Source organism: Bidens hawaiensis, unplaced genomic scaffold (assembly GCF_021521415.1).
Source record: "Bidens hawaiensis isolate Kalapana, Puna unplaced genomic scaffold, B.hawaiensis_p1.1 tig00036356_1, whole genome shotgun sequence".
NCBI classification, from domain to species: domain Eukaryota; kingdom Viridiplantae; phylum Streptophyta; class Magnoliopsida; order Asterales; family Asteraceae; genus Bidens; species Bidens hawaiensis.
This window is the reverse complement of record NW_027496342.1, coordinates 19,062-38,138: the sequence shown is the minus strand read 5'-3', so window position 1 is coordinate 38,138 and position 19,077 is coordinate 19,062. Positions and strand designations below refer to the sequence as shown.

The window sequence follows — 19,077 nt, the reverse complement described above, 5'->3', positions numbered from 1 at the left end:
GCGACTAAAGCTCATAAACAAGTTTAAGACTCTAAGTTTGTATGAACACATGAACATCCCAAAACATTAAAAGCAAAAAGGGATTAGGTACGAGATTACTCACATGATAAACGATGCGGTGATAGATAAAGCAAGAACCAACTTTAAACAAGCACAAGTTAACCTATAAATAAGATTATTGTTTTAATGATTTGTTTTAAGTCTCGATTATAAGTTAGCATAATTAATAAGTAAATTATAATATATATTACCGGAAAAGCAGGAAGAACAAGGAGGAAGACGGAGGCAGAGAGGAAGACGGCAGAGAGAGCAAGGAGCAAGAGAACAGGAGAGATTAAGTGTTTTGTGTGTGATGTGTTATGAAATATTATTATTATTTATAGAAAAACCCTAGGAGACATAATCCCTAGAAAAGGGGAAAAGATCTCAAAAAGCAAAAGATTCCAAAAGCAAAAGATATCAAAAGATATGGCAGCTGCAGGGGGCAAGATAAAGCTGACAGGGAACAGTAACAGGCATGGGCGGATCAGATAAAGGTACTGGTCAAGCATGGCAAAAGCAGATCTCAAAAGATAATGTCAGTCACTTTTTCTACCAACCAATGGGGGTTGGTACGCATGCTGCGCCGAAAGTAACTATTCAGACATTAGATAGGTTAGGTCAACAGCACAGAAGATAAGACAACACAAAAGCAAACGGCTAGATTTAAACAGAAGATACAAGGGTTAAGCGCGGGAAGGCTGAGTGCGCGAGCGCGAAGGCTGGCACAACAATCCTTAGCGCACTGCGGGAAGAATCACAAATCCTTAGCGTGCTGCGTGAAGAACAAGAATTCTAAGCGCATCGCGGGAAGAACATACATTCTTAGCGCATTGCGGGAAGAACATGCATTCTTAGCGCGCTGCGAGAAGAGTTCTCTTCACGCATCGCAGGAATAAGATGTCTTCACGCAGGCTTCCATGTAAGGAGTCTGGCGCGTGGAGCTGCAGACATCCTTAGGCGGGAAGAACCAAAGGACAAGCAAAGAGAAGAGGGAAACAAAGCGTAAGGGTGGGACGGCGACAAGAGGGAAAAGAAGGAAAGAGAGAAGGAAGACGGACGGGACGGCGGAAAGAAAGAGAGAGAAAGAGGCGGGAAGGAAAATATATATTATTATTAAAAGTAAAATATAAGTATAAATATTAAAAAATAAAAGAGAGATCGGGTCAGAGAAACGGGTACCTGGGTCGGGTCGGATCGGGGCAGATGTCACAGCGACTGCATCGCGACACGTAGAATTTTAGGGATTTCGCTTATATATATTATAGATTATTCTCATCAAATATTTGATATAAAAAATCCTATAAAATAGGGATATACTAAAAATTAATATCCGATTTATTTTTTTTCTAAAGATATTATTTATAATTAAGAAATAATTTTATTGTAAAAAAAAAGCAGGTCATGGGTCTCATCAAATCCATATAGCTTTTGAACCGGGTTATAGCATATCAATTATTTGTAAAACCTTTTCATCATCAAAATCAAATACTAAGTATATTATTAACTTTCTTACAATAAATAAAATTAAAATCCTAAAAATTATAAATATCACTACTAGAAAACTAGGTATTGTGACCATTTTTCCGGTCGCAAAATGATCGCAATTGCCCTGTTGCGAATGTTTTGCAACCAAAAATGCGGTCAGAAAAATGCAAGTCGTAATTGCTCTATTGCTACCATTTTGCGACCGCTGTTGCATTACGACCACTGCGACCACTATTGTGGTTAGAAATCTTGCGACCGCTAACGAAGGTCGGAAATCTTGAGACCGATACTGAAGTCGGAAAATTTGCAACCACTTCTGCAGTCGGAAACCTTGTGACCGATACTGCAGTCGGACCGCTTCCGCAGTCGGAAATTCTGCGACCGCTGCTGCAATCGGAAAGGATTCTGCGACCGCTGCTGCAGTCGGAAGGTCTGCGACCACTGCTGCAGTCGGAAATTTTGCGGCCGCTTTGCTTCTTTATGCGACCACTCTTTGGTCGTAAGGCCATCAAAAGCTTTTTCCAAAAAAACATCACAATATACACACAAACACACAAAAATTTATATAATCATATACACAAATGAAACTAAAAACTCAATCAAAACGTTATTCAAGATCTATAAACAAATTAAATAAAATGGTATTCTAGCAATACACACATACTCCATGTTACTAGTTACTAGTTAGTTACATATGAGCAACTAACTGCACTCTACTATATCTAGTTACTAGTTAACTATGAGCAACTTTTGGCACCAACTAGTCATCCGGTTTGGATCTGTTAAGATGGAAAGCAATCCTGCCAAACACATACTCCGTGTTATTACATACATTAAGCCAAACCTATTAACTCTAATGAGTTTAAAATATTACACAAATTAAGAAATGGAGCTATAGATCAAACCTTGGAGAATGCTACTGCTGGGCTCAATTGTTCCTTGAGAGTATCTAAAATATGCTACCGTGTTGTTAATGTTTGGATGGTAAACCTTGGTACTATATGCGACCTTCATAGATATAAAATTCTTGTATCCATCACTTAGACCACCCTATAAAGACTAAATCTTTTTATGGTTTTCATTATTATAGCATGAGTTAAAAGTTAAAACACACCAAAAAGCACCGAAAGATTGCAAAGAATAGAACAGGTTTTGCTTCTTTCATAAACTTGCAACTGAAAACCATGAGACCAAATCATTAGTCCAAATACATGAAGTTAATAACAAACACCAAAATACTACTAAATAACTAAATTAATGATTAAAATAACCTGAGAAGTCATAAATTTGAGCTAGAGTCGATCTTTAACTCGTTTAAGGTACTGACGAGCTCGAGCCAAGCTTCGGCTCATTTTAAGTTTTTTTTTTAAAATATATAAAAGTAATTAAAAACATATATAAACTAAATAATAAATCATAAAAGAGCCGAGCTCGATCCTAGTTGGGCTCGTTTAGCATGAACCCAATTATTGTGCACTTGAATATGATAATTACATCAACATCAGAAATACCTTGGCCAACAATTGCTTCTGCATAATCACCTTCACATCCAACTCCTTTAGCTAAACCCTACCAGTTTCAATCTCCAATCAAAATTTAAACCGATTAACAACACATGTACCTAAAACACCTAAGACAAACTTATAAACTCCAGCATTACTATTTTGAGTTCTAAATTCTCTTGTTTGTGGTAATTAGTTCTTATAATGAAGGGATATTTTTTCCGTTCTAGTAAAATCTTTACATACAAACCTTGAGGTTTTTCACATATGGCCTACACACCAATTGATTTCGAATGCTCATGTCCATGTAACAGGTTGTTCTTCATTGGCTTTTAAGAATTGATAATAAGCTGCAAACTGCAAATACATAACATATCAGTTCATATATCAATACAACTAAAAAATGTACAAAACAGGAATTGTAAAAGTAACTCATAAACATAAGATATTTGAGGTACTACAGTCGATTTATATTGAAAAAACTAATCGAAATGTAAAAACAATATTTGTAAATGAAAAGGTATGTGCGTCCAGTTTTATATATTATAATTCAGTTTTCCTTCTTAAAAATAATATTGTACAAGTAACCACATTAAAACAAAGCACAAACAGTCATAAGCCAAGCATGGAGTACGATTTGTTGCAGATGAAGTAAAACCATGTGCTAGAAAAACTCTCTTAAGTCCTAACTAGGGATGAGATCGGAACCGTACCGGTACCGACCGGTCCCAGTCCCGAAAATCCCGTTCCCGAAAATCACCAATTTTTGGTACCGGTACCAAAGGTAAAAAAATCGGGAAATACTTGTACCGATCCCGGTCCCGATACCGAAACTTTGGTACCGATTTCGGTACCGGTACCGGTACCAGTACCGAATTTGCCCATCCCTAGTCCTAACATTCATAAAACAAAATATTTGTTACATATAGATGGTCATACTCTGCAACTTTTCTTTTCATTTGAGCTGTGGTTTTAGAAAATCAAAATGTAAAATGTTTTACCTTAGCATTGGCTATCATTAGCCTGATTGAGCATAGACATGAAGACCTAGTTTAAAAACATTATCCTCTCTGTAGATAAACGACACTTTTACCATTAATCTATGCACAAGATGCATTTATAAATAAAGAAATTAGTAAATAATTATAATTACATCCAAAATAGAGTGATAATATGGAAGAGGCCAGTAATCTACATCTCGAAAACTTGGATGAATCATTTCATTGAGCACTTGGTGTGCGTCTCCAAACGAGACCAAACCTATGAACGTACACCTAAAAATGTCTAAAAGTATTTACCTAACACAAATCCTTTTAATGGAGCATAGTATGAAAGCTAATCAATAAGTTAGTTGTAAATAACTTACCAAAAAACGCTAACTGCTAGCCAATAGCCTCAACAAATCAGCTTGAACACTACCTCGATCCGTAGTACGTTCCATGATAACTACAACAAAAACAAAATCATAGATATTTCATGCATTTATTAAGTAAATGTATACTAGTTCAGATCCAGATAAAGATGTATGATCTTCTAAATGTGACATCAACATCATTGAATATTTCTATTCTCCAGGATGATTTAATCATCAAAATAACCCTCAAAAACCACTAAATGACTCATGTAAAGCTCTAAAACCCTAGAATCATATCCAATTCAGATCCGGCAATCACAGAATCACTAGATTTATCTCTACAACCCTAGAATGCGTAAACAATAGATGAACAACAATTCATATCCAAAAATCACTAAATCACTAGATTTAACTCATAATAACCACCAGCGATAAAAATCAATCAATTATAGCACACACTACGTGATTACAGAAACGTATGTTCATGAAATCAATAAATATAACTAATCAGCAAACTAACCTAACCGATTATACTACTGATTTAACATCTAACCTAACCGTTTATGCTACTAATTTAACAATCTAACAATAACCGGCAATACTAAACAATCAATTATACTACTGATTTAACAATCTAACCTAATTGATTATACTACTGAGCAATCAATATAATCGTTAATACTAACAAATGTTCAATTAACCGATTGTTAGTGAGAGTGAGTGGTGAGAAAACAGACCAGATGAATTAACGGATGAAGTGGTGGTTATGATCGTCGGAGTGACGTTTTACGGCAGCGGTGGCGATGACGGAATAATGAGAAAATGAGCTGATAGTTTAATTTAATTGATATAAACTTTTTGATAATTTAATAATATACCCCTACAAGTTTTAGAAACAACAAAGTAAGAAACTGATAGTTATATGGAAACTAGCTTTTTATCCGACGCATTGCGCCTGTCAGTCCGATGATAGTGGTAAAACCCAAGCATTGAACAGTCGGTTTGGTGACGTGTGTTAGTGTACCAAAATTAGAACCAAATATAAAACAAAAAAAATTATAAAAATTAAGGTGGACCAATAGGGTTGCGTCGGTCGGTAAAACTTGAGCGTTGGTAAAACCCGACCGTTGTCGATATCGGGCGTGAGGCAATGAGTCCATAGGAATTCGGTCGGTTACCGCCACGTTCTTTATGGTGTCGGAACTGAAAAAAAAAATAAAAAAAAGTTGACGTTCAATCGGTTTTCTTTACGTTCGTTACGATGACTTAACTGGAAAAAGAAAACAAAAACAAAATTTGCGGACCAGTTCAGTGCCGCCAGGTGGCCCAATAAAACATTTGCGGAACCAAACTTCTTATTTGTTATATAGTAATAATAACCTTTAAAGTACTTTATGTGGTGACAATTGACAAAATCTGATTACAAAATAAAAGGTGACCTGTTCTAACTATGGGTGCAAACGAGCCAAGCCGCTCGCATGCTACTTGAGATCGGCTCATAAAAAGCTCGAACGAGCCGTGCCTAAACGAACCCAAGCTTCACCTGCTGAACTTGAGTCTGCTCGCGGGCCTAAACAGGCTTATCATTTTTATATGTTTTAATTATTAATAGTCTATGAAAATCTGTTCGATCAGTAGCGATTAAGTTCATTATAGTACCGCATTTTCCTATTTTAAGTGAGTCGATTGCATGCATTACTCTATCAGATTTATGATTTTAGGAAGGTTTTATTCAACTGTAGATGTTTTGACTTTGAAAAGTCCAAACTATAATATGAGATGATGTATGCATCTGCAAGAACTCTCTTGCATAGGTACAATAAACTATATTCTATAATTTAATTGTTTCATGCATTATTCTAGAATCGTTTTATTTAACTTCCTGGTCCAATAATAATTGGCAGCCTCACAAATGGTATTAACAAACATCTGCACAATTGACCTTGCTTATAGCAACACTTTTGACATTTTATCCTTAGTTTCCTTATAAGCTTTTTCCTCTAATCTCTCTAGCATTACCAAAATACCAGAAATACCCCTGGTTAACATTTAACCAGAAAACATTTCCAACAATCCAATACCATTGACTTTGTTGTTGACATTTGGCGTTTAAGACCAAATAGTTTGACTTTCCTTGCAAGTTTTTCCTCTAATCTCTTTAGAGGGTGTTTGGGATTGAGTTTGAAAAATGCTTATTGGCTTATTGGTTTTTTCAAGAAGCCAATAAGCAAAAAAGGTGTTTGGCAAATGTAAAAACCTCTTTTGTTTTGACTTTTTGATAGGCTTGAAAAAACACTTTTTCAAAAGCCCCAATTTGAGGCTTTTTAAAAATGTTTTTGGCTTTTTGATTTGATTTTTACTAATCTACCCACCCTTTACCATTTTTGGTCATTTTATGTAAATAAGCTAAGCCAAACGTTTTTTAAAAAGTGCTTATGGCTTTTCCAACCACATAAGCTAATCCAAACGCTTTTTTAAAAACTGTTTTTCAAAAGCCAGAAGCCAATAAGCACTTTTGACAAAAAGCACTTTTAGAGTTAAATAAGCAATCCCAAACACCCTCTTAATTAATAATAACCTATTGCTACCGCTAAGACTACGGCCGCAAATCAATTTTTTTAAGTAAAAGGTTAAAAAAAACTCCGACCGTCTAGCCACCAGTTGCAAAAACTCCGACCGCCTAGCCATCGGTTGCAAAAACTCCGATCGCCTAGCCACCGGTTGCAAAAAAACTCCAACCACCTACCCACCGGTTGCAAAAACTCTGACCGCCTAGCCACCGGTTGCAAAAACTTCGACCGCTTAGCCACCATATCAAGTAATTGGCAATTGCGGTAGCAAATTTACTAAATCGGTCGCTAAATTTGCAACCGGTTTTTTTCGGTAGCAAATTTTGATGGCAATTGCTCAATTTTCTAGTAGTGTATTATAAACGAATAATGAATAATGTGAAACAATCCCTGTAATACGGAAATAAAAACTAGTTGAAATAATATGTTATGATAAAATTGTAAATTAAACAATAAATTTTGTTTCGATGTAATCACTGTCTTACTTGTTTATTATAATAAAATCTTCATTTATTAAAAAACAATGAATATAACAAACCCTAGAGAAGCTAGCAAGTCTTAGCCTCTTAGGGATAGTAACATGGGTGCACATCATCTATTTGATACACATATATTATACATATTATATTATAAATACTAGCTTTTAGCCCGCGTGTCACGCTGGTTTATTTAAAATTTTGTTTTTAATCATTTTCAACTATACTTTTGTATTAATTGTAGTTTGTTTTAATTTAATTTATTATAAAGAAATTTGAGATTCAATAAACATATTATCAGACCGTTTTTATTTTCGTTACCAAAATTCATATACCACCACATCCAGGCAACCCGAGATCTTGGAATCATATTCGAGTCTTCTTCCCGTCCTTTATTAAAAAATGGCTTTTTGTTGTGATGTAATATGTCCCAATAAGTGTTACCTATTTAAATAGTAGATGTAAAGTTAAAATTGAAGTTATTATAATTAACAAAAAAAATTAGTCACTTACAAAGAGAGAAGAATGATCTTTGTCTTGATGAATGAAGATTGTGTCCTCCGGATGCCTTCTAATTATTCAACTAAGGTCATATAACTTTCTATTTAGACCATAATGGTCATATAACTTTCTATTTAGACCATAAGGCGAATTCGCGTAAGAATCCTACAAATCGTAACAAAGATTAAAAGAAAAAACTTATGTTATAAATGTTGCATGATGGTCGACAATATTACAATACCTCTAGATTCAACTTTTTGGTTGCCTCCCTGCAAGACTTGCAGTTAGCTACATCAACTCCCCATCTATATTTCCATTTTTTGGTTGAAAGATTTTCAATATATTCTTTTGTTAATTTGTACTCCAGGTGATCGGAGAACGAACTGCATGAAGATCCTTTAGTACAAAATATGCATTATATATGCCATCTGTTTAACTCCTCTTTTTCTAGGCCTGCAAATGAACCAAACGAACACAACCATGTTTGTGTTCGCTTATTTAACTTTAACAGAACACGAACACAGACACAAACATATAATGGGACAAATTATTGTGTTCATGTTTGTTCATTAAGTAAACGGGCATGTCGTGTTTGTTCATATTCGTTCGTTTAAAACCTAAACAAACAGTTCATAACGTAAACGAACAAAAACGTTTATATAACTACATACGTATTTATTAAAATTTAAGTGAACGTAAATAAACGGACATAATGAACAAACATGGACGGACGTTCATGAACATAAACGAACAAACAAAGTGCGTGTTCATGCTCGTTCATTTAACTATTTGAGCAAAAGAATTTTGTTCATGAACGTTCGGTTCGTTTACATGCTTACTCTTTTCTGATTTTAACAAATAAGAAATACTAAAATATCATAACACCTTGAACTTTCTATTTTCCAATACTTCTCCTTCTATAATTGTTTGGAATTTACTTACAGATTTTGTAGTCGGGTTTAACTGTTGGGTTCAACTGTTCAAGTTTGTTTGCCTAAAGTTTGGCATTAGATTTTGTTTCACCAAAAAACTATAATTATATTATGGATCACAAGGGACTAAGCAGAAACCTGACAATAAACATATTCCAAAATCAAAGGTATATTTGGCTGCATACCAGACAAAAAAACACCACCACAAACATCCATGTGTAGCTCTATTTGCAGGGTAACATGTCTAAATACGCATTAACTACTTGCATGGTACAATCAAAATATGCATTGCCCATGTCACTGCTAAATCCCCTGTTTCCTATACCAACCACCACATTCGGCGATCACCTAGTTTCCGGGCAAAAGATACTTGTATTCATCAGCATTATTTAACAAATACACCGGCAAATGAACTGCAGCATCATAAACCAATGTTGAACTATTATTGTATGAATATATCATGGAATATTCAAACTACATAAACAAAAAGGACGGACAAATTGCATAAAAAGGTAATGTACCATAAACGGATTCTCGTTTCAAGTAACTAACTTTGTTTCCACCTATACAAGATGGATGGTGAAAGTTATTGGTATATTAAGTTATTAGCCCATGCCATAATATAGATGAATGGTAACCATATCAGATTACCAAAATTGAAAATTTTGAATTACATGACTTTTCATTCAAAGAAGTATTATACCCAACAATGTTTCCATAATATCATGCGATTCATTTTTAAGATACATTGTATAAAATACTAACTTTACAACACCTTAGCTATATCTTAATTGATTTCACAATCAAGATTATAGTTTTCCATTTTCTGTCAAACAGAATAGACGAAGAACAACTAAATTTGGCAAAAATAAATAAATAAATAAACCAGTAGTAAGAGCAACAAAATTAGACAACTAACTGGATAAGAGTGTACCTTAAAAGCTTCAGTAGCAAGAACAATTTCATACGTGTTTCCATATGATTTAAATCTCTTAAATACCCTCAAGCACTTCAAAAAGGCATAAATGTATGGGATTCCGTTTTTGAAGGCTGTAAATCGAATCGTGAGCCAAACCGTTAGTAATAGTTTTTCAATAATCAAAACCTGAGACCGAACCGTAGAAACTTAAAAAATAACCATACTGAACCGTTAATTCCGGTTCGATTTCACGGTTTGGTTTTTTATTAGACAATAATTCAATAACTATTAAAAAAACATTTCACAAAAGCTTTTAAAAATTATTTAAATCAATATGAGAGACCCTATTACATGAATATGCCAAAAGCTTCACATTTGGAACAATAAAATAAAATGTTATCATAAACACTGTAATTCCATTTGGAAAAACAAAACTTAAGGTCTCATTTACAGTTTAACTTAACTACCATCGGGTAGTTGTATACTTGTATTTAAACTAACAGAATATAAAATAGAAATAGAAATAGTTAAAAGCTTAAACCAAACAAAGTTTATGGATCGACTTTATGTAACCGTACATTGTATATTACAAACCAAACCGTTCACTATGGTTTGAAAATTTCGAAACCGACCAACCAAAAGTTAAAAACCCAATCCCTGTAAGCAAACTGTTTCCGTTACTAATGGTTTGGTTTGGTTTGGTTTCAAAGTTCAACGGCTAGACTTTGGCTTTCAATAACAAAAAAATAAAAAAAACAAAACATTGCAAACAGTTTGGCTTGCGATTTAACCTAAAAACCGTCAAAACTGGAGCGTAAAGTGCGAACACCCCTCGTTTTACAAACACGCATCATCTATTCGTTGCGTGATTTCAGAAGGCAAACCCAGATTCGAGGTATTTGAATTTGATCCGCCCAATACAAATTCATAAATACACTGCTACACATAAATTTAAAACTGAAAAACATAAACATGGCATAATGATTAAACTTTGGAATTAACAAACGAAGTACCTGTGGTTCAAAGTTTAATGAAGAGGAATAACCAGGCACCGAACATGTTGCTTCACCGATCACCAACCTCCATCACCATCTCTAACACCAATCAATCAACAAAATCAATTAGGGTCAGAGAAAAGAAAATTAGAGATTTGATATTAAAAAGAGAATCTGAATCGCAGGGTGGGGATGGAAATAATACTCGTAAATGAATAATTAAAATAGAGCATAAACCGGGTTAAATTAATGAGAGGCCATCATTTTAAAATAGAGTAATCTGGTGGTACAAAAGAGGGTGGGGAGCAATATGAGGCCTCCAATTGTAGGCAATTATATAGATTGATGGATTATATATATATATATATATATATATATATATATATATATATATATATATATATATATGATGATATATCTCCGTCACAACTCATCGTAACTGCAGTTAGCCACCATGAGTGCCGAACTAGACACTTGCAGCCATGACAAAATTTACACCATATTGGAATATATTTGCTGCATAATATTCGTAAAATTCATATGCATCTTCATTGTCTTCCTCATCTATACCTTTGTCGTACTCGTCTTCCCCGGCCCCTCGCCTACCTTCACCGTCAACGACGTCAAAATTTACGCCTTCAACATCTCCACAACCACCTCCACCCTCACCTCCAACCTCCAAGCCACCCTCTCATGCAGAAACGACGAACAAGTCGGTTTCCACTTAGACAATATTAATGTTTACGCGTTGTACAGAAGACAACTGATAACACCGCCAACAATGGTTCTTCCCATGTACCTAGCCTTATTGGACGTCACGAGTTGGTCGCCGTACCTCAACGGGACTGAAGTTCCCGTAACCCCTAGTCTTGCACTGGCTTTGACCCAGGACAAGACCGCGGAGAATATGCTTATTAATGTTAAAGTTACGGTACAAATGGTATGGAAAGATGCATTATTTGGTATTTATAGACGTTGATCGCGGTTTAGAGTAAGTTGCCCCGTGCATATTATGTTCGGGAACATGAACGATAGTGATGTTATTGGTTCAGCTGTTAAGGATCCATTTGTTGGAGAGTGTATTCAAGTTTAAGCGTTATGTTCTTTCTATTCGTAGGTTCACAATATTATCATATGTATAGGAACTTATTCAAGATCATAATATTTTTGTCGTTATTATTCAAGATTATCTTCTATTTTATGTGTTTGTTAACTGTTTCAGTTTAGTACTAATTTTAATTTTTATCATTGAAAACAATAGACTGTTTATGAATCGGTCTCAAGACTTTTAGGTCAAGCCGTGAGTTGGCATGTTATTAAGAATGAAAATTAAAAATTTATTACATTACAGGTAAAAGTTAACAAAACAATATCTACTTGACCCAATTTTTCCAAGAATGTCCACATATAACTCCATATGTTGGGTTGTCATAAAATCTTTTGCGTATTATAGTCCCATCGGCTCGTCCAGAAAATCTGGTCAACTAGCCTGAAAATTCCGTCGGCTCGTCAGAAAATCCCCTTGACTCGTCCAGAAAATTCCGTTTAGTTGATGGGATATTTTTAATATAAGCTAGGGAAATGGATAAGTGACGAATTCTTGTTGGTTAAATATGATGTGATTAATGATTGAAAAGGTGACGAGTTGACGGGATTTTCGGTTAACATTCTTGAAAACTAGTGTCTTTAAGTGGAATTTTTTGTTGATATTGACTGATAAAATAGAATTTTGTACATTTACCCTTACAAACAAATTAAATAACTCAAATTTACAATAAAATAAAGTTTACATCCTAACCCAAGAAAAAAAAAACCTAATCCTAGTTATCTAATAATCTAGTCTACTTGAAAGCACCAAGATAATATTTGTGTGATCATGACTGCTTACTAGCTATACCATTATCTAATCTTCAAACTTTATATATATGGTTCAAAAATATATTCATTTAATTACTTCACTAGCATAATAGTAAATAATGGTAAGATTTAATGCATTTTTTTCATATAAATTATGCACTTAATGTTTAAATTTATTATTTAAATAATCTCGTGTATCACACAGGTTTTAAAACTAGTAGTAAATAGAGATGATCAACAAAACCGGTTCCTGGAACCGAACCGGTGGACCCGAACCGGTTCCTACCCGTTTTTTGTAGGAACCGGACCCTATCTGATTCAACCCGATGATCCGTGACCGGTTCTTGCATTTCTGAGTGGGGGCGGGTAGGAACCGGAACCGGTTCTGGAACCGGAACCGGTTCTGGAACCGGAACCGGTTCCTAACCGTTTTTTTGGCCGTTTTTTGACCGTTGGGGTCAAAAATAGCCGTTTTTTGACCGGTTACGGTACAAGAACCGGGTTAGGAACCGGTAAGAACCGGTTAGATAGGTTAGGGGTCCGAGGGTGGGAGAACCGGTTCGAGCCTGAAACCGGTTTAAAAGGTGGTTTTGAATATAGGAACCGGTTAGGAACCGGTTCCGGTTCCTAGTCCCAAACCGTTTTGAACATCTCTAGTAGTAAATAAAACTAAAGATAACTTATACTATTTTATTATAACTGCATTCCAACATATACATGTGGAATGCAATTGTCTATAAACCATATCACGGTTTGTTGGGCTTGCGGAGGCCTATTCTGGGGTCTGGGCTTGGTTTAACGAAGACCAGTTTAGCATAACGGAGGTTTCTGGGCTGGCCCTTATTCTTTTTTATTTAAAGCTCATTTGGTTTTCTGATTCTCTTAAAGTTAAAAACTCTAATGTATGATGCACCTTTGTATGTTGTGAGTCACTCTACTTGTAATTCCTCACGCTATAAAATCCTGGTTATGACTCATGGACGTAGTTTAGTCCGTATAATAGTTAACCTTGTTTTAACTTTTAAGAAATTAAACAGTGACCCATGAAAACAGATTGAGTCAGTTATAACATAATATTTAATATTTGAATTTTGTTTGAATACGTCGATAACATTTAAAATTTAAATAGGGATCAGGATATTTAAAATTAAAATATATATATGAAATTCAAAAAATTTAAATAGATAACTTATGAACTAATTCTTGCTATCTTAATATTTCCTATTTAATTATCTATTAACAATATTCAAATCACAAGATATACTAGATGACATAACTAAAATCAACTACTGGTACGAAACTGTGCGTTGCTACGGCAATTACAATTTACAACGCGATAATATTTTAGTTTATTAATCATGTTGGATATTGTATAGTATTCTGTTAGTTATGTTATTTGTATAAGATTTTTCAAATAAACATTATGTTTATCTTTATTTTTCTTAAAGTTTTCGTGTTAGTTGCATATATGTGGATAGCCTTGTTCATTCATGCTGATGGTTATTTGAAGATAATTTGATTAATTCGAAAAATTAAAATACAATAAGCACTTTTGTAATCATGTTGTTTTATTGACCATTATTGTTGTATTTTAAATTTGTTCTAGTTCAAAATTTTAATACGGGTATGTTCACCCAAATAAAGTTACAAAGTGGCCAAATAAAAAAATATATAAAAAAACAGAAAGCAAAATTAGATTTATATAATCATAACTATTGACTATTGGTAAATAACAGCCTTAACTAACAAAATGTTTACTGATTGTTCCCATATTTTAACATAACGATCTGCTACTAATACAATCATAACGCCTTTAGTCTTCGGAAAAACGTTTTCGGATGGAAAACTCAACCTTTTCAGGTGGTGGTGGTCAACGGTGATGTTCAGGTGGTGGTGTTCAAATTGAGCTTTCCGACGAAAAAGGTTGAGTTTTCAGGTCAAAAATGTTTTTTCGACGATTAACAACATTGGGGTTTTGTTAGTCGCGGATCGTTGAGAGCAACCATGTTAAAAGACGGGATGGTCAACAGGCATTTCATTAGTTGAGACTGTCAATTGCCAATATTCTATGGTTAATATTATTTAAATCCAATTTTCCTTAAAAAATATATAGTTTACCTCAAATTCTAAAGCATAAATGTGAACTACTCGTCAAATTATTTTTGCTTTCCGCGTTCTCCATTAAGTCCTTAAAGTAAACCTTGCTCACTCCATTTAAAACAATTTACTAATCAATTTAGTCTCTATAATCCGCCTATGAGCAATTACAAATTGGCTTGGACACATACAAATGAAAAATCGTTTCATTTTGCATTAAAAATGTTTTTCATATTTACATAGTTAACTTTGAGGTATTTTTCATTAGAAAGAGGTTTTGTGAAATACCAACCAGTGACTATTTTTTCTATTTTAAGATTGTTTACATTGTGCAACTTTGAAATTTTGCATATTTTTATACATGCAATTTAAATGATCTTATTATAAGTTCTCCGCCATAGTTAAAAAAAAGATATAATTACACATTTTTTTTTATAAAGTATTAAAATTGAATGGTTACCTATTTATTAATGCAAATAAAAAAAACATAACAATATTTTTATTTTAGTGACACATTTATTTAAAAGGTACATTAACGTACTATTTTGAATACTTTATAAACGTACCAAGTTTGCAGTCGAACGATACTTTCATTACTACTATTATTACTTTTTAACAATAATTACCGGTCATTAATATTAACCACTATGTTTATTATACAAATTTTATTGTAGACATATCCACGCATATATGCAGCTCCAAGAATAAGGCATCGTTAGTTTTTCATATGGAGTTTTGGTTTGTAAAAACTGTTAAAAATTGCAAAAATATACTCTTAAGAGACTTGTACATTTACGCAACTATGACTGGTACATTGTAAGCCGCACATCGATATTCAATAAATTTTATACTGAAAAGTTGAAAAAAATAAGCACTCCGTGATTAGGCCTGTAAACGAACCGAACGTTCGGTAAACTATTCGTGAACCGTTCGGACGGAAAGTTTGTTTATGTTCGTTAATAAACGAACGAACATGAACAAAAAATTTGTGTTCGTTTAATTAAATGAACGTTCGTTTATGTTCGTTTATGTCTGTTTATTTATGTTTGCTTATATAATAATAGAAAATAATTAAATATTATCTGGATAGGTCATTTGCTTAAAGGTTTTATATTTGTTAATTTGTGTTCATTTAAGTTCGTTTATATTTGTGTTCGTTTACATTTGTTCATGCATGCTCATTTATCTTTGTTCAGTTATGTTCGTTTAGATTTTAAACAAACGAACACAAATATCCATTTTTAAATAAACGAACATTAACATAAATATTTGTTCGATTAAGTGTCAGTGTTCTTTTAAAGTTAAATGAATGAACACGAACATGCCCTTGTTTGTGTTCATTTGATTCGTTTGCAGGCTTTCAATATTCACATTGATGAATACATCAGTCTCAATCTCTAGGCTCTGCCGATTTTATTTGTGTTCGTTTGTATTCGTGAACCGTTCGTGAACACATTAACTTCCTTAATGAACGAACACAAACATAAAATCTCGTTCGGTAAGTGTTCGTGAACCGTTCGCGAACGCATTATTTTCTTAACGAACGAACATGAACAAGGTCTTATTCGTGTTCGCTTGGTTCGTTTACAGCCCTATCCACGATGGTAAATTTGGAATTCGTTAAACATAAATATTTTAAAAGATACATGAAATAAATCAAAAAAATAAAATAAAATAAAATAAAGTGTTGTGTGTATGGTTAAAGATGAGGGGGCATAGTTGTTAGTAATTTTTAAATTTACAAAACTTGAGTAAAGATTAAGGGGCAAAATTGTAAGTATATATTTTAGTTCGTGGGTGGATTTGAGTGAAAGTCCATAATACGCTCTTAACCAACTTAAGACATGCAATTAGAGCCATTATATATAATAGATATATTTATCTTCATTTCCTTCACAACCAACACTTCAAACTTGAACCCACTCTTCACCGTAGCTTCATAATTAACCATTAACCAACAAACGTACAGCTTCGCCATCAAAGGTAGTTGGCGCGGGTGGTTGGGTTTTCCTTGCTTCACTGTATTCACCACAAAGTTCTGTCTAAAAAATATATCCGTAGGAAATGTGTCGGATTTTTGACAAATTCTGGCATAACTATATTATTTTATGAATAAAAATGTTATTTTGTTGTAACTATTTTATTTAGTGTCTTTGTCCCAAGACGTGACCGCCGGTGGTGATTCATGTTAAAGTTACTGGACAGATTCGATCGAAATATGGATACGTTACAACTCAATACCGACTGAAAGTATATTGCGCGGTGCATATTATGTTTGGGAACAACAACGATGTTGGCGTCCTTGGTTCGGCCGTTAAGCATCCGTTTTATGATGAAGGGTGTGGTACTGATACTAGATTGGTAATATTTTAACGTTGTTAGTACTTGGGTTCAAGGAACTTATCTCAAGTTGTTTTCTCTTTATTAGTTTTTGTTATTAGCTATTTTCCTGTACTTGGTACTTGTTTTGGTTTAGTAGTAGTTTTAATTTCAAATATATCATTCATGTTTGCATGTGAAGTGGTTTTAAGTATATGATTTGAATATTAGGTGTGCATGGTTTGGTTTTAGAGGTTTCCATGCAATACATGAGTTAAACTGTCGTTAAGTTTTGAATATCGTACACCAAAATCAAATTGCTAAAAATTAAAGGCCAAATGAACAAAGCGTTTATAACTAGGGGTGTGCATAGTTGGTTCAAGTTGGTTATTAGCCTCCCGAAATTAACCATTCAGTTTTCGGTTAATTGCTTTGGTTTATTCAGTTAATTTTTCGGTTTTCTATTCGGGTTAAATTTGTTTAATAACAAAAATCAAATTTGGGATGGAATTTTTATTTAGAAATACATGAAATAGATGCATAATTACATAAATGAAAGTATAAATACATGAAATAAAGATAGAGATACTTGAAATGGTGATATAAAAATATAAAATACATGAAATGAAGGTAAAAAAGGTATAATTATATGAAAGTATGAATAGTTCGATTTGGCAGTAAATTTCAGTTAACCGGGGGCAAAAAAAAAATCAATAACTGATTTTCGGTTAATACGGTTTTGGTTAATTTCGGGTCAATTTTGTTGGTAAATTTTCGGTTATTGCCTACCCCTAAATTACTAATGGTTTGGGTTCGATTTGGTTTCATAATTTACCTCTTTGCACCTTTTTAATAGATATATATAAAATATGGTCAAAATCAAAATAATTTTAGAATAATGTTCCGGTGTACAACTAAAACCTAACGATAAAAAAAAACAAAAAAAATAGAAAAAATTAGGGGTGTGCACCATTTCTCAACCGGAGGGATGGTATTCTCAACCAGGCTCATTTTTTCCCACCATTTCTCCGATTCCTCAATGACTCCACTCTGGACACTCTTAATACCTTACGTTATGTGTTGTGATAAAAAAAGTAAATAAACAAAAAAAAAATTAATTAAGAAACAATAATTACATACTTTATAATATTACATTAATTTCAAATCAAGTTATTATAAAAAATAATGGACATGTCCGCGTTTTATATTCTTAGAAAATATTTGTTTACAATTTTGTATATTTTCAATTCACGGCATGTAAATCAAAACATAATATTAGACAATATTAATATGCACACACACCATACATATATCACCTACATCTCAATATCTCCCATTCTTATATTCTTTTCATTAACACCAAAGCTCTCACCAAAAGTGTTCAAGAGTACTCAAATTCATTACATCATGACTACTGAAGTAGGCGATTGCGGCACGCACGACGACAACAAACTCCGCAAACTCTTCCTCCATCCGTACGCACTTTTCGCCTACGCGAGTACCACCGTAATCCTTCTAGTAATCCTTCTCATCTTTCTCATCCTGCGCCCCTCGAAACCGAGTTTCACCCTCCAAGATGTTAAACTTTACACCTTCAACATCTCCACAACCACCACGACTCTCACCTCCAACCTCCAAGTCACCATCGCTTCCCAAAACCCGAACAACCGCATCAGTGTCTCCTATGACAAAGTTATCCTATACGCCTCGTATAGGAACCAACAAATCACATTACCAACAATATTACCTCAAACGTACCAAGGCCATAAAGACGAGGTTGTTTGGTCACCTTACGTGTACGGAACTGATGTTCCGTTGTCCCCGTATATTGCCACGTCTTTGGGACAAGACGAGATGGCGGGGATGGTGCTGTTGGATGTTAAAGCTACTGGTAAAGTCAGGTGGAAAGTGGGTACTTTTATTAGTGGTGTGTACCACTTGAATGTTAATTGTCCGGCTTATGTTACGTTTCGGGGCGGTAGTGCAGTTAAGTATCCGTTTGATCAAGGGTGTCATGTTGAAGTTTAA

The 19,077-nt window shown here is 34.0% G+C and overlaps 1 pseudogene; it reads left to right on the top strand.

Moving 5' to 3' along the window:
- Positions 1-18,456: 18,456 nt before the first annotated feature.
- Positions 18,457-19,077, top strand: LOC143588411 (NDR1/HIN1-like protein 1 pseudogene; annotated as a pseudogene).